This window comes from Oncorhynchus keta, chromosome 34, assembly GCF_023373465.1.
Source record: "Oncorhynchus keta strain PuntledgeMale-10-30-2019 chromosome 34, Oket_V2, whole genome shotgun sequence".
In the NCBI taxonomy this organism is placed as follows: domain Eukaryota; kingdom Metazoa; phylum Chordata; class Actinopteri; order Salmoniformes; family Salmonidae; genus Oncorhynchus; species Oncorhynchus keta.
In genome coordinates, this window is record NC_068454.1 from 40,079,658 (window position 1) to 40,096,167 (window position 16,510).

Here is a 16,510-nt window from a genome sequence, read left to right on the forward strand (position 1 = left end):
TAAAACCTAAAAACCTACTGAAGGATACAGACAGCTCAAAATGTATGCCTTGATACGCAGAAAAATACACAGGGGTTCTGATGCTTCTAGCCTTGATTTGCAAATTTGAAAACATATCTACAAGTATTAAACTTTTTAATGTGTATAGTATTGCTTACTAGGTGTGGTCCAATGAGTTCTGTAAACACCCCCTCTTCAAATCAGGGTTGGCTGGAAAATGTTGTTCAAAAGAGGACATTGTATTGTCATATCTTTGTACTCCCTGACGAAGGCCATGCAGCCGAAGGCCATGTTTCCATTTAACATTTGAATGAAATATATGAAGAGTGCCTTGGTTCGCCTCTCTTTTTATTTACCCCTTTTACCAAAGAGCACCTTCTGTCTACAAAAATGTACTATTGTGTACCTTAGAAGCAGTTCCCTTCCTCCTTTGATTTCTCTAAGCATAATGATTACTGCAGGAAAAATCTGTTTCACTTGTTTGAAAAATGCTAAATTCTCCAACTTCCAGAGCGGGAGCCCAGGCATCCTCACGTACTTTGTGCCTCTCAGATTTTTGGGATGCATGACCCCCACTTATTGATATGTAAATATAGTAGGTGTTTTTAAATCCATTGTCATATGATGATTATCAGGGACGGGCAACTCCAGTCCTCTGGGAACTGATTGGTTTCACACTTTTTCCCCCAGCAAACACACCTGACTCCAATAATCAAATAATCATGATCTTCAGTTTAAAATGCTATTCTTTTAATCAGCCGTGTTCGCTAGGGACAGGGGGAAAGTGACTTCACTCCAGCCCCCGAGGACTGGAGTTGCCCATCCCTGGATCAGAGGGATGCTGAGGTTTGCCGTCCATTTGACAGAGTGCACTATGCCCCCTGGTGGAACTGGCTGGTGAATGTTTCCATTTCGAATGGTCATGGTTTATTTGATCATATGTCAGTGCGAATGAAAAGTGAGAAGCAAATTGTCTGCTATTAAAATTCAATGGAGCTACCCCATGATGTTCCTTGGCATTTACGGAATGAATTTAGGTTCTTTAATGGATCTTCCTTTCCATCATATTTTTTTTTTCTCAATTTGATTTATTTAACCTTTATTTAACCAGGAAGGGCTCCTTGAGATTAAAATCTATTTTTCAAGAGCGCCCTGGCCAAGATAGGCAGCACCAAGTCATTACAAAAAAATTACAGACAGACAAACCGTTTTCTTTCCAATATGGTACGACTGCTCAGCCCTCGCAGTGATGGCTGGTGCTTTGCACGGATTTGTCAGTCAGCAGCTGAACTAATACCGCTGCACAGCTTTCAGAATCAAATCACATCAAATCAAATGTATTTATATAGCCCTTCTTACATCAGCTGATATCTCAAAGTGCTGTACAGAAACCCAGCCTAAAACCCCAAACAGCAAGCAATGCAGGTGTAGAAGCATGGTTCCTCACAGAACACGAGCACACGCACACACACGCATGCACACACACACGGATGCACATGCACACAAATGAACACATAGGAACGCATATGCAGTGCATTCGGAAAGTATTCAGACCCCTTGACTTTTTCCACATTTTGTTACGTTACAGGCTTATTCGAAAATGTATTAAATTGTTTTTTTCCTCATCAATCAACACACAATACCCCATAATGACAAAGCAAAAACAGGTTTTTAGATATTTTTTGCAAATGTATTCATTTTTTCTTGTTGTTGAAATATCACATTTATGTAAGTATTCAGACCATTTCCTCAGTAAAATGTTGAAGCACCTTGGGCAGCGATTACAGCATTGAGTCTTCTTGGGTATGATGCTACAAGCTTGGCACACCTACAATGGGGAGAACAAGTATTTGACACACTGCAGATTTTGCAGGTTTTCCTACATACAAAGCATGTCTGTCATTTTTATCATAGGTCCACTACAACTGTGAGAGACGGAATCTAAAACAAAAATCCAGAATGATTATGATGATTTTTAAGTAATTAATTTGCATTTTATTGCATGACATAAGTATTTGATCACCTATCAACCAGTAAGAATTCCGGCTCTCACAGACCTGTTAGTTTGTCTTCAAGAAGCCCTCCTGCATGGCAGGACCTCGTCAATGACCTGAAGAGAGCTGGGACCACAGTCTCAAAGAAAACCATTAGTAACACACTACGCCGTCATGGAGTAAAATCCTGCAGCGCACGCAAGGTCCCCCTGCTCAAGCCAGTGCATGTCCAGGCCCGTCTGAAGTTTGCCAATGACCATCTGGATGAGGAATGGGAGAATGTCATGTGTTCCGATGAGACAAAAGTAGAGCCTCCAAACACTTGCCGTGTTTGGAGGAAGAAGAAGGATGAGTACAACCCCAAGAACACCATCCCAACCATGAAGCATAGAGGTGGAAACATCATTCTTTGGGGATGCTTTTCTGCAAAGGGGACAGGACGACTGCACCGTATTGAGGGGAGGATGGATGGGGCAATGTATCGCGAGATCTTGGCCAACAACCTCCTTCCCTCAGTAAGAGCATTGAAGATAGGTCGTGGCTGGGTCTTCCAGCATGACAACGACCCAAAACACACAGCCAGGGCAACTAAGGAATGGCTCCGTAAGAAGCATCTCAAGGTCCTGGAGTGGCCTAGCCAGTCTCCAGACCTGAACCCAATAGAAAATCTATGGAGGGAGCTGAAAGTCCGTATTATTGAAGGATGTGTAGAAGGTCTGTATGGAGGAGTGGGCCATAATCCCTGCTGCAGTGTGTGCAAACCTGGTCAAGAACTACAGGAAACGTATGATCTCTGTAATTGCAAACAAAGGTTTCTGTACCAAATATTAAGTTCTGCTTTTCTGATGTATCAAATACCTATGTCATGCAGTAAAATGCTAATTAATTACTTAAAAATCATACAATGTGATTTTCAGGATTTTTGTTTTAGATTCCGTCTCTAAAAAAAGTAGTGTACCTATGATAAAAATGACAGACCTCTACATGCTTTGTAAGTAGGAAAACCTGCAAAATCGGCAGTGTATCAAATACTTGTTCTCCCCACTGTATATACATTTGGTGAGTTTCTCCCGTTCTTCTCTGCAGATCCTCTCAAGCTCTGTCAGGTTGAATAGGGAGCGTTGCTGCACAGCTATTTCCAGGTCTCTCCAGAGATGTTCGATCGGGTTCAAGTCAGGGCTCTGGCTGGGCCACTCAAGGACATTCAAAGACTTGTCCTGAAGCCACTCTTCTGTTGTCTTGGCTGTGTGCTTAGGGTTGTTGTCTTGTTGGAAGGTGAACCTTCACCTCAGTCTGAGGTCCTGAGTGCTATGGAGCAGGTTTTCATCAAGGATCCTGACTACTCTCCCAGTCCCTGCTGCTGAAAAACATCCCCACAGCATGATGCTGCCACCACCATGCTTCACCGTAGGGATGGTGCCATGTTTCCTCCAGACGTGATGCTTGGAATTCAGGCTTGGCTTCATCAGACCAGAGAATCTTATTTCTTATGGTCTGAGAGTTCGTTAGGTGCCTTTTGGCATACTCCAAGAGGGCTGTCATGTGCCTTTTACTGAGGAGTGGCTTCCGTCTGGCCACTCTACCATAACAATCTGATTGGTGGAGTGCTGCAGAGATGTTGTCCTTCTGGAAGGTTCTCCCATCTCCACAGAGGAACTCTGGAGCTCTGTCAGAGTGACCGTCAGGTTCTTGGTCACCTCCCTGACCAATGCCCTTCACCCCCAACTGCTCAGTTTGGCTGTGCGGCCAACTCTAGGAAGAGTCTTGGTGGTTCCAAACTTCATCCATTTAAGAAAGATGAAGGCCACTGTGTTCTTGGGGACCTTCAGCGCTTCAACACTTTCCCAGATCTGTGCCTCGACACAGTCCTGTCTCGGAGCTCTACGGACAATTCCTTCGACCTCATGGCTTGGTTTTTGCTCTGACATGCACTGTCAACTGTGGGACCTGATATATACAGGTGTCCAATCAATTGAATTTACCACAGGTGGACTCCAATCAAGTCATAGAAACATCTCAAGGATGATCATTGGAAACAGGATGCACCTGAGCTTCATTTTGAGTCTCATAGCAAAGGGTCTGCATACTTATGTCAATATAGTATTTCTATCTTTTTATTTGTAATACATTTGCAAACATTTCTAAAAACCTGTTTTCTCTTTGTCATTATGGGGTATTGTGTGTAGATTGACGAGGGAAAAAATGTCTTTAATCAATTTTCGATTAAGGCTGTAACGTAACAAAATGTGGAACAAGTCAAGGATTCTGAATACTTTCTGAACACACTGTGAAACACACACACACCCACAAATTCCAAAAGAGCAAGGGAAAAGGACATGGAGAGAGAGGGAGAGAGAAGGAAAAGGATGATGGATCATCTTGAAGTTGTAAAGTTGTGCATTTAATAACCAAGATGTGCTCGGCTGCCTCTGGCGCGGCGCCGTATGTTACATTGGCAGATCTGTCAGCTCACTCACTTTCAATAAAACCAGTCAGCCGCATAATGCCTTCACACCGGCAGTTAGCCACTATTAGAACATAGATTAATATCGTTCCTTCCGTTCCAATAAGGTAGCCAAGTGAAGCTGCCTCTGTGTGATCGCTGACACAATAATAAATAGCTACAGACACCCCTCATGGAAAACCCTAGAGGTGTCCTCCGGGACATTTTACCATAAAAGGGAAAAGTCAATTTTACACCACGTACAGTTGAAGTCGGAAATTTACATACACTTAGGTTGGAGTCATTAAAACTAGTTTTTCAACCACTCTATGAATATCTTCTTAACAAACTATAGTTTTGGCAAGTCAGTTAGGACATCTACTTTGTGCATGACACAAGCAATTTTTCCAACAAATGTTTACAGACAGATTATTTCACTAATAATTCATTGTATCACAATTCCAGTGGGTCAGAAGTTGATTTTCGCCTTGAAACAGCTTGGAAAATTCCAGAAAATGATGACATGGCTTTAGAGGCTTTGAGTCAATTGGAGGTGTACCTGTGGATGTATTTCAAGGCCTACCTTCAAACTCAGTGCCTCTTTGCTTGACATCATGGAAGATCAAACTAAATCAGCCCAAAATAATTGTACACCTCCACAAGTCTGGTTCCTCCTTGGGAGAAATTTCCAAACGCCTGAAGGTACCACGTTCATCTGTTCAAACAATAGTACGCAAGTATAAACACCATGGGACCACGCAGCCGTCATAACGCTCAGGAAGGAGACGAGTTCTGTCTCCTAGAGGTAAACATACTTTGGTGCGAAAAGTGCAAATCAATCCCACAACAACAGCAAAGGACCTTGTAAAGATGCTGGAGGAAACAGGTACAAAAGTATCTATATCCACAGTAAAACGAGTCCTATATCGACATAACCTGAAAGGCCGCTCAGCAAGGTAGAAGCCACTGCTCCAAAACCGCCATAAAAAAGCCAGACTACAGTTTGCACATGGGGACAAAGATCGTACTTTTTGGACAAATGTCCTCTGGTCTGATGAAACAAAAATAGAACTGTTTGGCCATGATGGCAACGAAAAAGGGGGAGGCTTGCAAGCCGAAGAACACCCTCCCAACCGTGAAGAACGGGGGTAGCAGCATCATGTTGTGGGGATGCTTTGCTGCAGGAGGGACCGGTGCACTTCACAAAATAGATGGCATCATTAAGAAGGAAAATTATGTGGATATATTGAAGCAACATCTCAAGACATCAGTCAGGAAGTTAAATCTTGATCGTAAATGGGTTTTCCAAATGGACAATGACCCCAAGCATACTTCCAAAGTTGTGGCAAAATTACTTAAGGACAACAAAGTCAAGGTATTGGAGTGACCATTACAAAGCCCTGACCTCAATCCCATAGAAAATTTGTGGGCAGAACTGAAAAGGTGCGTGCGAGCAAGGAGGCCTACAAACCGGACTCAGTTACTCCAGCTCTGTCAGGAGGAATGGGCCAAAATTCACCCAACTTACTGTAGGAAGCTTGTGGAAGGCTACCTGAAATGTTTGACCCAAGTTAAACAATTTAAAGGCAATGCTACCAAATACTAATTGAGTCTATATAAACTTCTGACCCACTGGGAATGTGATGAAAGAAATAAAAGCTGAAATAAATCACTCTCTACTATTATTCTGACATTTCACATTCTGAAAATAAAGTGGTGATTCTAACTGACCTAAGACAGAGACTTTTTACAAGGATTAAATGTCAGAAATTGTGAAAAACTGAGTTGAAATGCATTTGGCTATGGTGTATGTAAACTTCTGACTTCAGCTGTACACTACATGACCAAAAGTATGTGGACAGCTGCTTGACGAACATCTCACTCTAGAGTTGGTCTTTCTGTTACTCCTATAACAGCCTCCACCCTTCTGGGAAGGATTTCCACTAGATGTTGAAACATTGCTGCAGGGACTTGCTTCCATTCAGCCACAAGAGCATTAGTGAGATCTGGCACTGATGTTGGGCAATTAGCCCTGGCTCGCAGTCGGTGTTCCAATTCATCCCAAAGGTGTTCGTTGGGGTTGAGGTCAGGGCTCTGTGATGGCCACTCAAGTTCTTCCACACCGATCTCGTGTGGAAGAACTTTCTGAACTTTCTGAATGGACCTCGCTTTGTGCACATTTCTGAATGGACCTAGCTTTGTGCATTGTCATGCTGAAACACAAAAATACCATCCCTAAACTGTGGCCATAAAGTTGGAAGCACAGAATTGTCTAGAATGTCATTGTATGCTGTTGCTTTAAGATTTCCCTTCACTGGAACTAAGGGGCCTAGCCCGAACCATAAAAACATCCCCAGACCATTATTAATCATCCACCAAACTTTACAGTTGACACTATGCAGGTAGCGTTCTCCTGGCATCCGCCAAACCCAGATTTGTCTGTCGGACTGCCAGATGGTGAAGTGTGTGATTTCTCACTTCAGAGAACGTGTTTCCACTGCTCCAGAGTCCAATGGCGGCAAGTTTTACACCAGTCCAGCCGACGCTTGGCATTGCGTATGGTGATCTTAGGCTTGTGTGATGGCTGATTGGCCATGGAAAGCCATTTCATTAAGCTCCCGACGAACAGTTTTTGTTCTGATGTTGCTTTCAGAGGCAGTTTGGAACTCAGTAGTGAGTATTGCAACCGAGGAGAGACGCACTCGGCGGACTGACTTGTTGGAAAGGTGGCATTCTATGATGGTGCCAAATTGAAAGACACTGAGCTCTTCAGTAAGGCCATTCTACTGCCAAGGTTTTTCCTATGGAGATTGCATGGCTTGTGTGCTCAATTATATACACATATCAGCAAATGATGTGGCTGAAGTAGCCGAATCCACTAATTTGAAGGGGTGTCCACATACTTTTGTATATATAGCGCATCTAAAGCCAATATCAAGACCTGGTTGTTACTCCGTAATCTCTGTATATCTGCTTTAGCACGTTAGTCTAATCGAATGTATGAATACAGGCTTACATGTTGCAATGCTGCATATATGCTATATACAGTATGTTGTTAGATATTATATGTCACTACGACCAACTTGTGACAGCCCTGTTGTGAGCAAAAGGTCCCTGTCGCAAAAGTGGTTTCTAACCTCAAGAGCCTTTTCCTGGTTAAATAAAGGTTTAGAAAACTAGACACCTGTTCTAGTTGCAATTACATCTCCATGACTGTCTTGTTGCAGACGGAACCCGAGCCGAGCTTTGACTGGCAACGCTTCACCCTGACCCAGCTGCGTGCGGTGGCCCAGAGCTGGCAGCAGGACCGAAAAGCCCTGGTGATGGAGGTGGCCAGGCAGGCCCACCAGGAGGAGCTGGCCCACCACACAGACCGCCAGCACCAGCAGGACATCTTCTCCCGACTCAGAGAAAGGGTAGAGGTATATGAAGCACACTGAAATGGCATCCTATTCTCTATATAGTGCTCTATTTTGACCAGAGCCTGTGGCAAAAGTAGTGCACTATGTAGGGAATAGGGTGCCATTTGGGATCTATCCAATCAACAAGGCAGGTCCTACAGGCCCTAGGTTTTTTGCACCTCGACTACTGTCCAGTCATGTAGTCAGGGGCCACAAATTGGCTCAGAACAGGGCAGTACGTCTGGCACTTAAATGTACACCGAGAGCTAACATTAAAAACATGCATGTCGATCTCTCATGACTCAAAGTAGAGGAGAGATTGACTACATCACTACTTGTTTTTGAAAGAAGTACTGACATGCTGAAAGCATCCATTCATACCCCACAAGACTTGCAACCAAAGGTCGCAGATACAGGACTTGAACCCGATCAACCATCTCTGGAAAGACCTGAAAATAGCTGTGCAGTGACGCTCTTCATGAGAGGAGCTTGAGAGGAGCTTGAGAGGATCTGCAGAGAAGAATGGGAGAAACTCCCCAAAACAGGTGTGAAAAGCTTGTTGCGTCATACTCAAGAAGACTCAAGGCTGTAATCACTGCCAAAGGTGCTTCAACAAAGTACTGAGTAAAGGGTCTGAATACTTATGTGAATGTGATATTTCAGCTTTTTAATTTTAATAACTTTGCAAAAAATTCTAAAAACCTGTTTTTGCTTTATCATTATGGGCTCTTGTGTGTAGATTGATAAGGGGGAAAAAACTATTTGATCAATTTTAGGATAAGGCTGTAACATAACAAAATGTGGAAGAAGTCTGAATACTTTCCAAATGCACTGTAGAGCCATGGCTACATGAAACTCTGCTCCACATCAGGTAACTGATGCCAGCAGTAGAATCTGAACTTAAAAACGGATACAAATACACCTTATGGAATAGCAGGGACTGTGAAGAGACACACACACAGACACACGCATACACACACGCGATAACACACGCACTCCACACACACGTACACATGGGATTTTGTATTGCAGATATGTGGTAGCAGAGTAGTGGCCTGAGGGCATGAAATGTAATGTGATGTAATATTTTTTATTGTATATAACTGCCTTAATGTTGCTGGACCCCAGGAAGAGTAGCTGCTGGCTTGGCAATGGGGATCCTTAATAAATACAAACGCACGCTCTGTCTGACTGTGCAGAAGGTCTCCACTAAGGAGGCAGCTCACTGACACTCACTTCCTGTTGCCAGCTAGCTTCTCACGCTCGGTTTGAGCTGCCACTGGGGATGGGCTGTGAATGCTAACAAGCTAATAAGGACAGCCTTGTCTTGCTGACATGATGTAACTGTCTTGGATATGTTTGGTTCGCTCAACAAGCAAGTTGCGTACATGGAAAAACTCCCCCACTGTTGCTGAAGTGGCATCACAATTAGGTTTCGGTGTCAATGATGAACAACTTCTGTTTGTTTCTGTAGCCGTCGGTAGCATGCTTGCTATGAGGGCTTGGAGGTTTAAGTAGTATTGAAGCTGATTGGATAACAAAGCTCTAAGACTTGTACTAACTCCTAATGACCTGGTGTAACTGGCCATAGTACACACGTGGACACGTGGCTTCCCACGCACTGTTGTCATGTACATGTTGACGATAACATCACTTGGCCTGTCCTATCTATGGCCCACAATCTGTTCCATACACTAGATGGACACATCAGTGCCTCACCAACACCTTGTGGTAAAAGTGATCAAATCATATCTGTGGACCCACATAGAGAGAAAAAAAGCATAGGCCCATGACCTATAGATGGCTCCCTCGGTGCACAATGAACAGACTGTAATAGAGGGAATTCATGCATTTTGTGCGATGATTCAAACGCATTGCCAACTTAATCAGAGTCATTACCAACCTTACCTTACATGAATCCTATTATAGTCATACTGTATATTTCTGTGCTGGAGTGGAGTTGGAGCAGAGATGGAAGTCTCCTTCCAGCCAAATCTCACCTGGGTTCTCAGAGCCTTTATCATCCTGACACAGTGACACGAACGGAGCACAAGATGGATTCCCCTTGCCATTCTGTCAGCCTTCTTACAAATGCTTTGTTTCTCCAGCCTTTGTCTCCGTTTCCAGGAGCCTTGCTAAATGAACAATGATTTACATATTCATCAGGATGAAATCCACTTTTGCAATTTCATTATCTTACACTGAACAAACATATAAATACAACATGTGAAGTGTCGGTCTCATGTTTCATGAGCTGAAATGAAAGATCCCGGAAATGTTCATATGCACAAAAAGCGTATTTCTCTAAAATGTTGTGCACAAATTTGTTTACATCCCTGTTATTAAGCATTTCTCATTTTCCAAGATAATCCATTCACCTGACAGGTGTGGCATATCAAGAAGCTGATTAAGCAGCATGATCATTACACAGGTGCATCTTATGCCGGGGACAATAAAAGGCCACTCTAAATTGTGCAGTTTTGTCACACAACTTAATGCCACAGAGGTCTCAAGTTTCGAGGGATTGTGCAATTGGCATGCTGACTGCAGGAATGTTCACCAGAGCTGTTGCCAGAGAATTGAATGTTAATGTCTCTACCATAAGTCGGAACCAACATTGTTTTAGAGAATTTGGCAGTATGTCCAACTGGTCTCCCAACCGCAGACCATGTGTGGGCGAGCGGTTTGCTGATGTCAACGTTGAGAACAGAGTGCCCCATGGTGGAGGTGGGTTATGGTATGAGCAGCTATAAGCTACGGTCAACAAACACAATTGCATTTTATCAATGGCAATTTGAATGCGCAGAGATACCATGATGAGATCCTGAGACCCATTGTCGTGCCATTCATCTGCTGCCATCACCTCATGTTTCAGCATGATAATGCACGGCCCCATGTCACAGTGATCTGTACATAATTCCTGGAAGCTGAAAATAGTCACCAGACATGTCACCCATTGAGCATGTTTGGGATGCTCTGGAAGGACGTGTACGACAGAGTGTTCCAGTTCCCAACCATATCCAGCAACTTCGCACAGCCATTGAAGAGGAGTGGGACAACATTCCACAGGCCACAATCAACAGTCTGAACAGCTGTAGGCGAAGGAGATGTCTCACACTGCATGAGGCAAATGGTGGTCACACCAGATGCTGACTGGTTTTCTGATCAACGCTGCTACATTTTTTAAAGTATCTGTGGCTAACAGATGCATATCTGTATTCCCAGTCATGTGAAATCCATGGATGAGGGCCTCATGCATTTATTCCAATTGACGGATTTCCTTATAAGAACTGTAATTCAGTAAAATCGTATAAATTGTTGCATGTTGCGTTTATATATTTTTTCAGTATATTTCATTACCTGCTATTGTAAAGCATTGGTAATGTATGATTTAAATTGGTTTATCAAACATTTTATGCACAATTCAAACATTGTTGTAATTATATCATCATTTGAGGGGACATGTTGAAAAAGTCTCAGTATGATTCCCTACCCCTATCACAATTCAAGCCTCCCCATGATCCTCTCTGTGATTTACTGAAATCATGGAGCCTGAGGTGAGGCCTGGTGGTGCTGGAAGCAGCCTGGTGTTGGTGCTGGAAGAGGCCTGGTGGTGGGGCTGGAAGAGGCCCGGTGGTGGGTCTGGAAGAGGCCTGGTGGTGGGGCTGGAGGAAGCCTGGTGGTGGTGATGGAGCTGGAGGAAGCCTGGTGGTGGTGATGGAGAAGACCTGCTGCTGGCATCATTGGGAGCTGGGCTGTGTGCGTAATGCTGTGTGTTGTGGACTGATGACCCACTGAGCATCTCTCCTGTGGGTTATTATGGTGTGCAGTGGGAGGAGCTCCAGAATAAATGTTTCTGGGCCAAATTGACCCCTGCAGCTCTGAAGGACAACTCTTCCCCCTGGCCAGGCTAGTGTAATGTGCAATACCAGGCCCTGGTGTGTTAGCCTAGCTACCAGAGGCACCCTCAGATTTGTCCTGTTTAAAAAAATAAATAGTAGTATTTTCTTCTCTGTAATATTACTACCCACCTAGACATTTTATGAAGTTGGCTTTAGCTAGCCCAGATAGGTTCCCAGTCTCCCAACCTCATAATTATCTACCAAGAAGCCATTTCAAGCTATTAATCAGGTTAGAGTAGCTAGCTTGTCTAACAATCTGAGCTGGCATGCCTGCTGACAAGGTTGGTAGACTTTAGAGACTGTAGATGCGACAAAATATTTTGCTGTGCAACCAGGAGTTTTATTTTGGGAGCACTGTGTGACTATGAAACAAATATCCCGGACAATAATTGTTGTAATAAGAAGGCTTTGAGTGCCCTGAAGAAACAAGTGAATGCAGAATCGTTAGCGTCATTGTTGCGTCATTACTACAACGAGAACGTCTTTCTTCCAGCACAACCAGGTCAAAACATCTGACCCATATTAAGGGCGCAACATTTTTATCTTCCTATAGTGGATTGCCAAGACCCAATTTTTCATAAACCATGTCGTGGGCCAATCTAAAACTACTCGTGTGTTGACATTGTTATCCATTTGTTAGCTAACAAACAACCTGGTAATTTGACCAGTATGGTCAAACATGTGGGGGCACAGAAATAACAGAAAAGGTGCTTCTTGCATGTCGTATCATCCCAAAACTTGACCTTTTTAAAGAGACAGTGTACAATTTTAAGTGTAATGGAACTCAAAAGGAAAATTGTGGTTTTACACAATATAGCAAATGTATATTCCACAAATTACTTTTTAATTTCAGTGACAGGTATTCATATTAACATTTGAGATTTTATAACAAACAAATGTATTTGCAGTGTTACATATTCGTTTCTAGGCAAAAGGTGTATCTCAAAAGTAGCTAGAATTCTTATAGGCCCAATATAACCTGTATCTCAATCAATTAAATGAATCTTATTTTCTGGTGCTTCTAAATTTCACCAGTGCTACAAATGAAAATGTTTCATTTAGAACCCTGACTAAATGTTCTGAATAAGACTCACATTCCTTTCCATCTTTTACCCAGATTTTTGCAGAAGAGCAAAAAAGAATATTTTGAACCACTAGTCAGGAGGATACAGACAGCTCAAGAGGTGTTCTTAGATATGCTGAAAAATACATAGTTTAAATTTTTTTTTTTTTTACATAGAATTAAGCATAATGATTATGGCTCTAGATTGAAGGAAAAATATTTTTTAATATGGCCATATTAAGCCATATTAATTCCATGGTTGTGAAGATGGGGAGATGTCTGTCCCAGTAAAGTCATTAGGCCTGGGCGTCCGGTGCTTCGGCCTCAGATGATTTTGATCCTACCCCGGACCTATATATATATATATATATATGTATCAGTTAAAAGTTTGGATACACCTACTCATTCAAGGGCTTTTCTTTATTTTTTACTATTTTCTACATTGTAGAATAATAGTGAAGACATCAAAACCATGAAATAACACATATTTAATCATGCATTTTAGATGTTAGATTCTTCAAACTAGCCACCCTTTGCCTTGATTGGAGCTTTGCACACTCGTGGAATTCTCTCAACCAGCTTCATGAGGTAGTCACCTGGAATGCATTTCAATTAACAGGTGTGCCTTGTTATAAATTCATTTGTGGAATTTTCCTTGAGCCAATCAGTTTTATTTATATATTGTAACGGATTTCCTCCTCTTCGTCTGAGGATCGGACCAAAGCGCAGCGTGGTAAGTGTTCATGATGTAATCTTTAATGAAACGAACTGAACACTGAAATACAAAACAATAAAGTGAATTAACGAAAACCGAAACAGTACCGTGTGGACCAAACACTCACACGGTAAACAAACACCCACAAACCAAAAGTGAAACCCAGGCTACCTAAGTATGATTCTCAATCAGAGACAACTAACGACACCTGCCTCTAATTGAGAACCATACTAGGCCGAACACAAAAACCAACATAGAAAAACAAACATAGACTGCCCACCCCAACTCACGCCCTGACCATACTAAAACAAAGAATAAAATAACAGAACTATTGTCAGAACGTGACATATATATACTGTACATATATATATTTTTATATATATATTTACGTCAGTATGATATGAGTTTCCATAACCACACATACTATGCAGTAGAACCACACATACTATGCAGTATTGATTTTTTTTCAACTGACACATTTTTATGACAAAAATAAACCATACCATATACTGAGCTAGGCAGTAGCAGGCACTGCAAGAAGCCCCTCGAGTGACGCGGTGCCTACTGTGACTGGTCGAAATTTCACAACGTAGTGGACCGCTCATGTCCCTTGACCCCTCGGCCACCCCTACAGCACCGGTTAGATGTCAATGTCATGACTCAGAAAAACGCCTGTTACTCAGTCAGAATCTACAGCATAACACAGAGCAAATATGGATATTGTGAACTTATTCCGAAACAATGGCAAAAAAAGCGAGCAGGTTGAGGCAGCAGTGGATGAGGTGGAGAGGGCAGAACAGCTAGAAAGTCAAAGTGCTGCAGCAGCAGAGTTAGCCACAGGTTTGTGCAGGGTTGGGTAGTAGCTAACTAGCTAGTAGTCTCCCTCAGCATAAGGGTTGGCTAATGCTAATAAGCTAGCATTAGTGCTGAGCAACTGGGTGTCAGTCAGAGTTATTTAACAGTATATTTAGTGAATTCAATGACTTAATTGAATGAACCAAATCTAAAACGAGGCCAAATCAGCAAGTGCAGTCACCCTTTAAAACTAAGTAATGACATGTTCCTTTCAAATGAGCCAAGGAGGAGGACAGATGAGAACAGCAGGCCAGTTGGGCACTTAGAACAGCAGCAGCCAGGGGCCAATGGTAGGGAAGAGGCTGATTTAGGTGGCCCAGACACAGGCCCAAAACAAGTTCAGCTCACCCCAGTATCCCCTTGACCGTTTAAGATTGAAAAACTAAAAAGACACACCAGACAAGACACAGAGACAGCAACAGAAAGAAGAGTAGATGATGGAGAGAGACACCAGACAAGCCACAGAGACAACATCAGAATAATAGAATATGATGGAGTGAGACACCAGACAAGACATAGAGACAGCAACAGAATAATAAAATATGATGGAGAGAGACACCAGACAAGACATAGAGACAGCAACAGAATAATAAAATATGATGGAGAGAGACACCAGACAAGACATAGAGACAGCAACAGAATAATAAAATATGATGGAGAGAGACACCAGACAAGACATAGAGACAGCAACAGAATAATAAAATATGATGGAGAGAGAAACCAGACAAGACATGGAGACAGCAACAGAAGGATAAAATATGATGGAGAGAGACACTAGAAGAAATGAACAGACCATATCAGAAGAGGATAGACAAAAGAGGCAGTAACAAACAAGAACCTGGGACAGCAACAAGAGAGACTGACTGCATCACTTCTTTTTTTATATAAGAAACAATGTGTTGAAAATTCTAAATTGTTTGCATAGTCAACTTATACACAGCACTGATACACACACTTACTTCACCAGACATGCCACCAGGATTCTCTTCACAGTCCCAAACTCCAGAACAAATTCAAGGAAACGTACACTATTATATAGAGCCATGATTTGATTGCATGGAACTCCCTTCCATCTCAGATTGCTCAAATGAACAGTAAACCTGGTTTCATAAAGAGATAAAGCAACACCTCACCACACAACGTCTCTCCTCTATTTGACCAGGGGCCAGAACAATGTACTCTGATAAAAAATATATATATAATCAAGTCAGTGAACACAAAGTCTGCTATTACATTGTGTGAAATATCTTAAGAAAATAGCATTTGATTACATTATTTCAATTTCAGCTAGCAGAGGTGTTTCTTAAATAAACTCCACCTTTCTTGGAAATGGCCTAGTCTAGTTCTCCGTTCCATATTTGTCTCGTCGAAATGTGCCAACTCATTCTCCATGTACCAACATGGGTGAAATTCAAATCAAGATGACGTAGCTTCGATAAACCTACAGCTGTACAACCTGTAATGTCATAGAAAAACATCTGTAGATAAAAATGGATTTCATCTCTGTCTAGACATACAGTAACAGACTTGATTTTCCCCACTCCCATGTGAGTTTCTTCAGCCTAGTTTCCCCGGCCTAGGTTCAGAGGGGGTATCTGGTATTTTATTAGGATCCCAATTAGCTGTTTTAGTCCGTGCTATCTGTAGTACTTGGCAGTAGCGACAACACTGTTATAAATTAACTTGTGTTCAGGCAGGTGTTCTGTGTTGAAAGCCTAATGGACTGGTGTTTAGAGAGGCTTAAGTGGGTATTGGGTAAGACTGTGTGTGGGCCACACAAGGTACTTGAGCTGCCATTTCCCAATAATTAAATACTCATCTGGGTCAAATTGATCTCCAACAGGACATATCATCCTCAAACCAAAGGCCTAGTGCGCTGTACCTTTGAAGTCACATGACTGGAGTGGAGTGTACAATATCCTTTCCCCCTGACACATCCAGACTGGCACCCTATTCCCTATATAGTGCAATTATTTTAACCAGGGCTCTGGTCAAAGGTAGTACACTGTGTAGGGAAATGGGTGCCATTTGGGACTCACATTCTATTTCTCCATAGAAATTACCACAATCATGGCCAGAAGTGTAGTATTGCATGGCGAGATCTACAGTGGTTCCATACAGTGCCACACTCAATCTT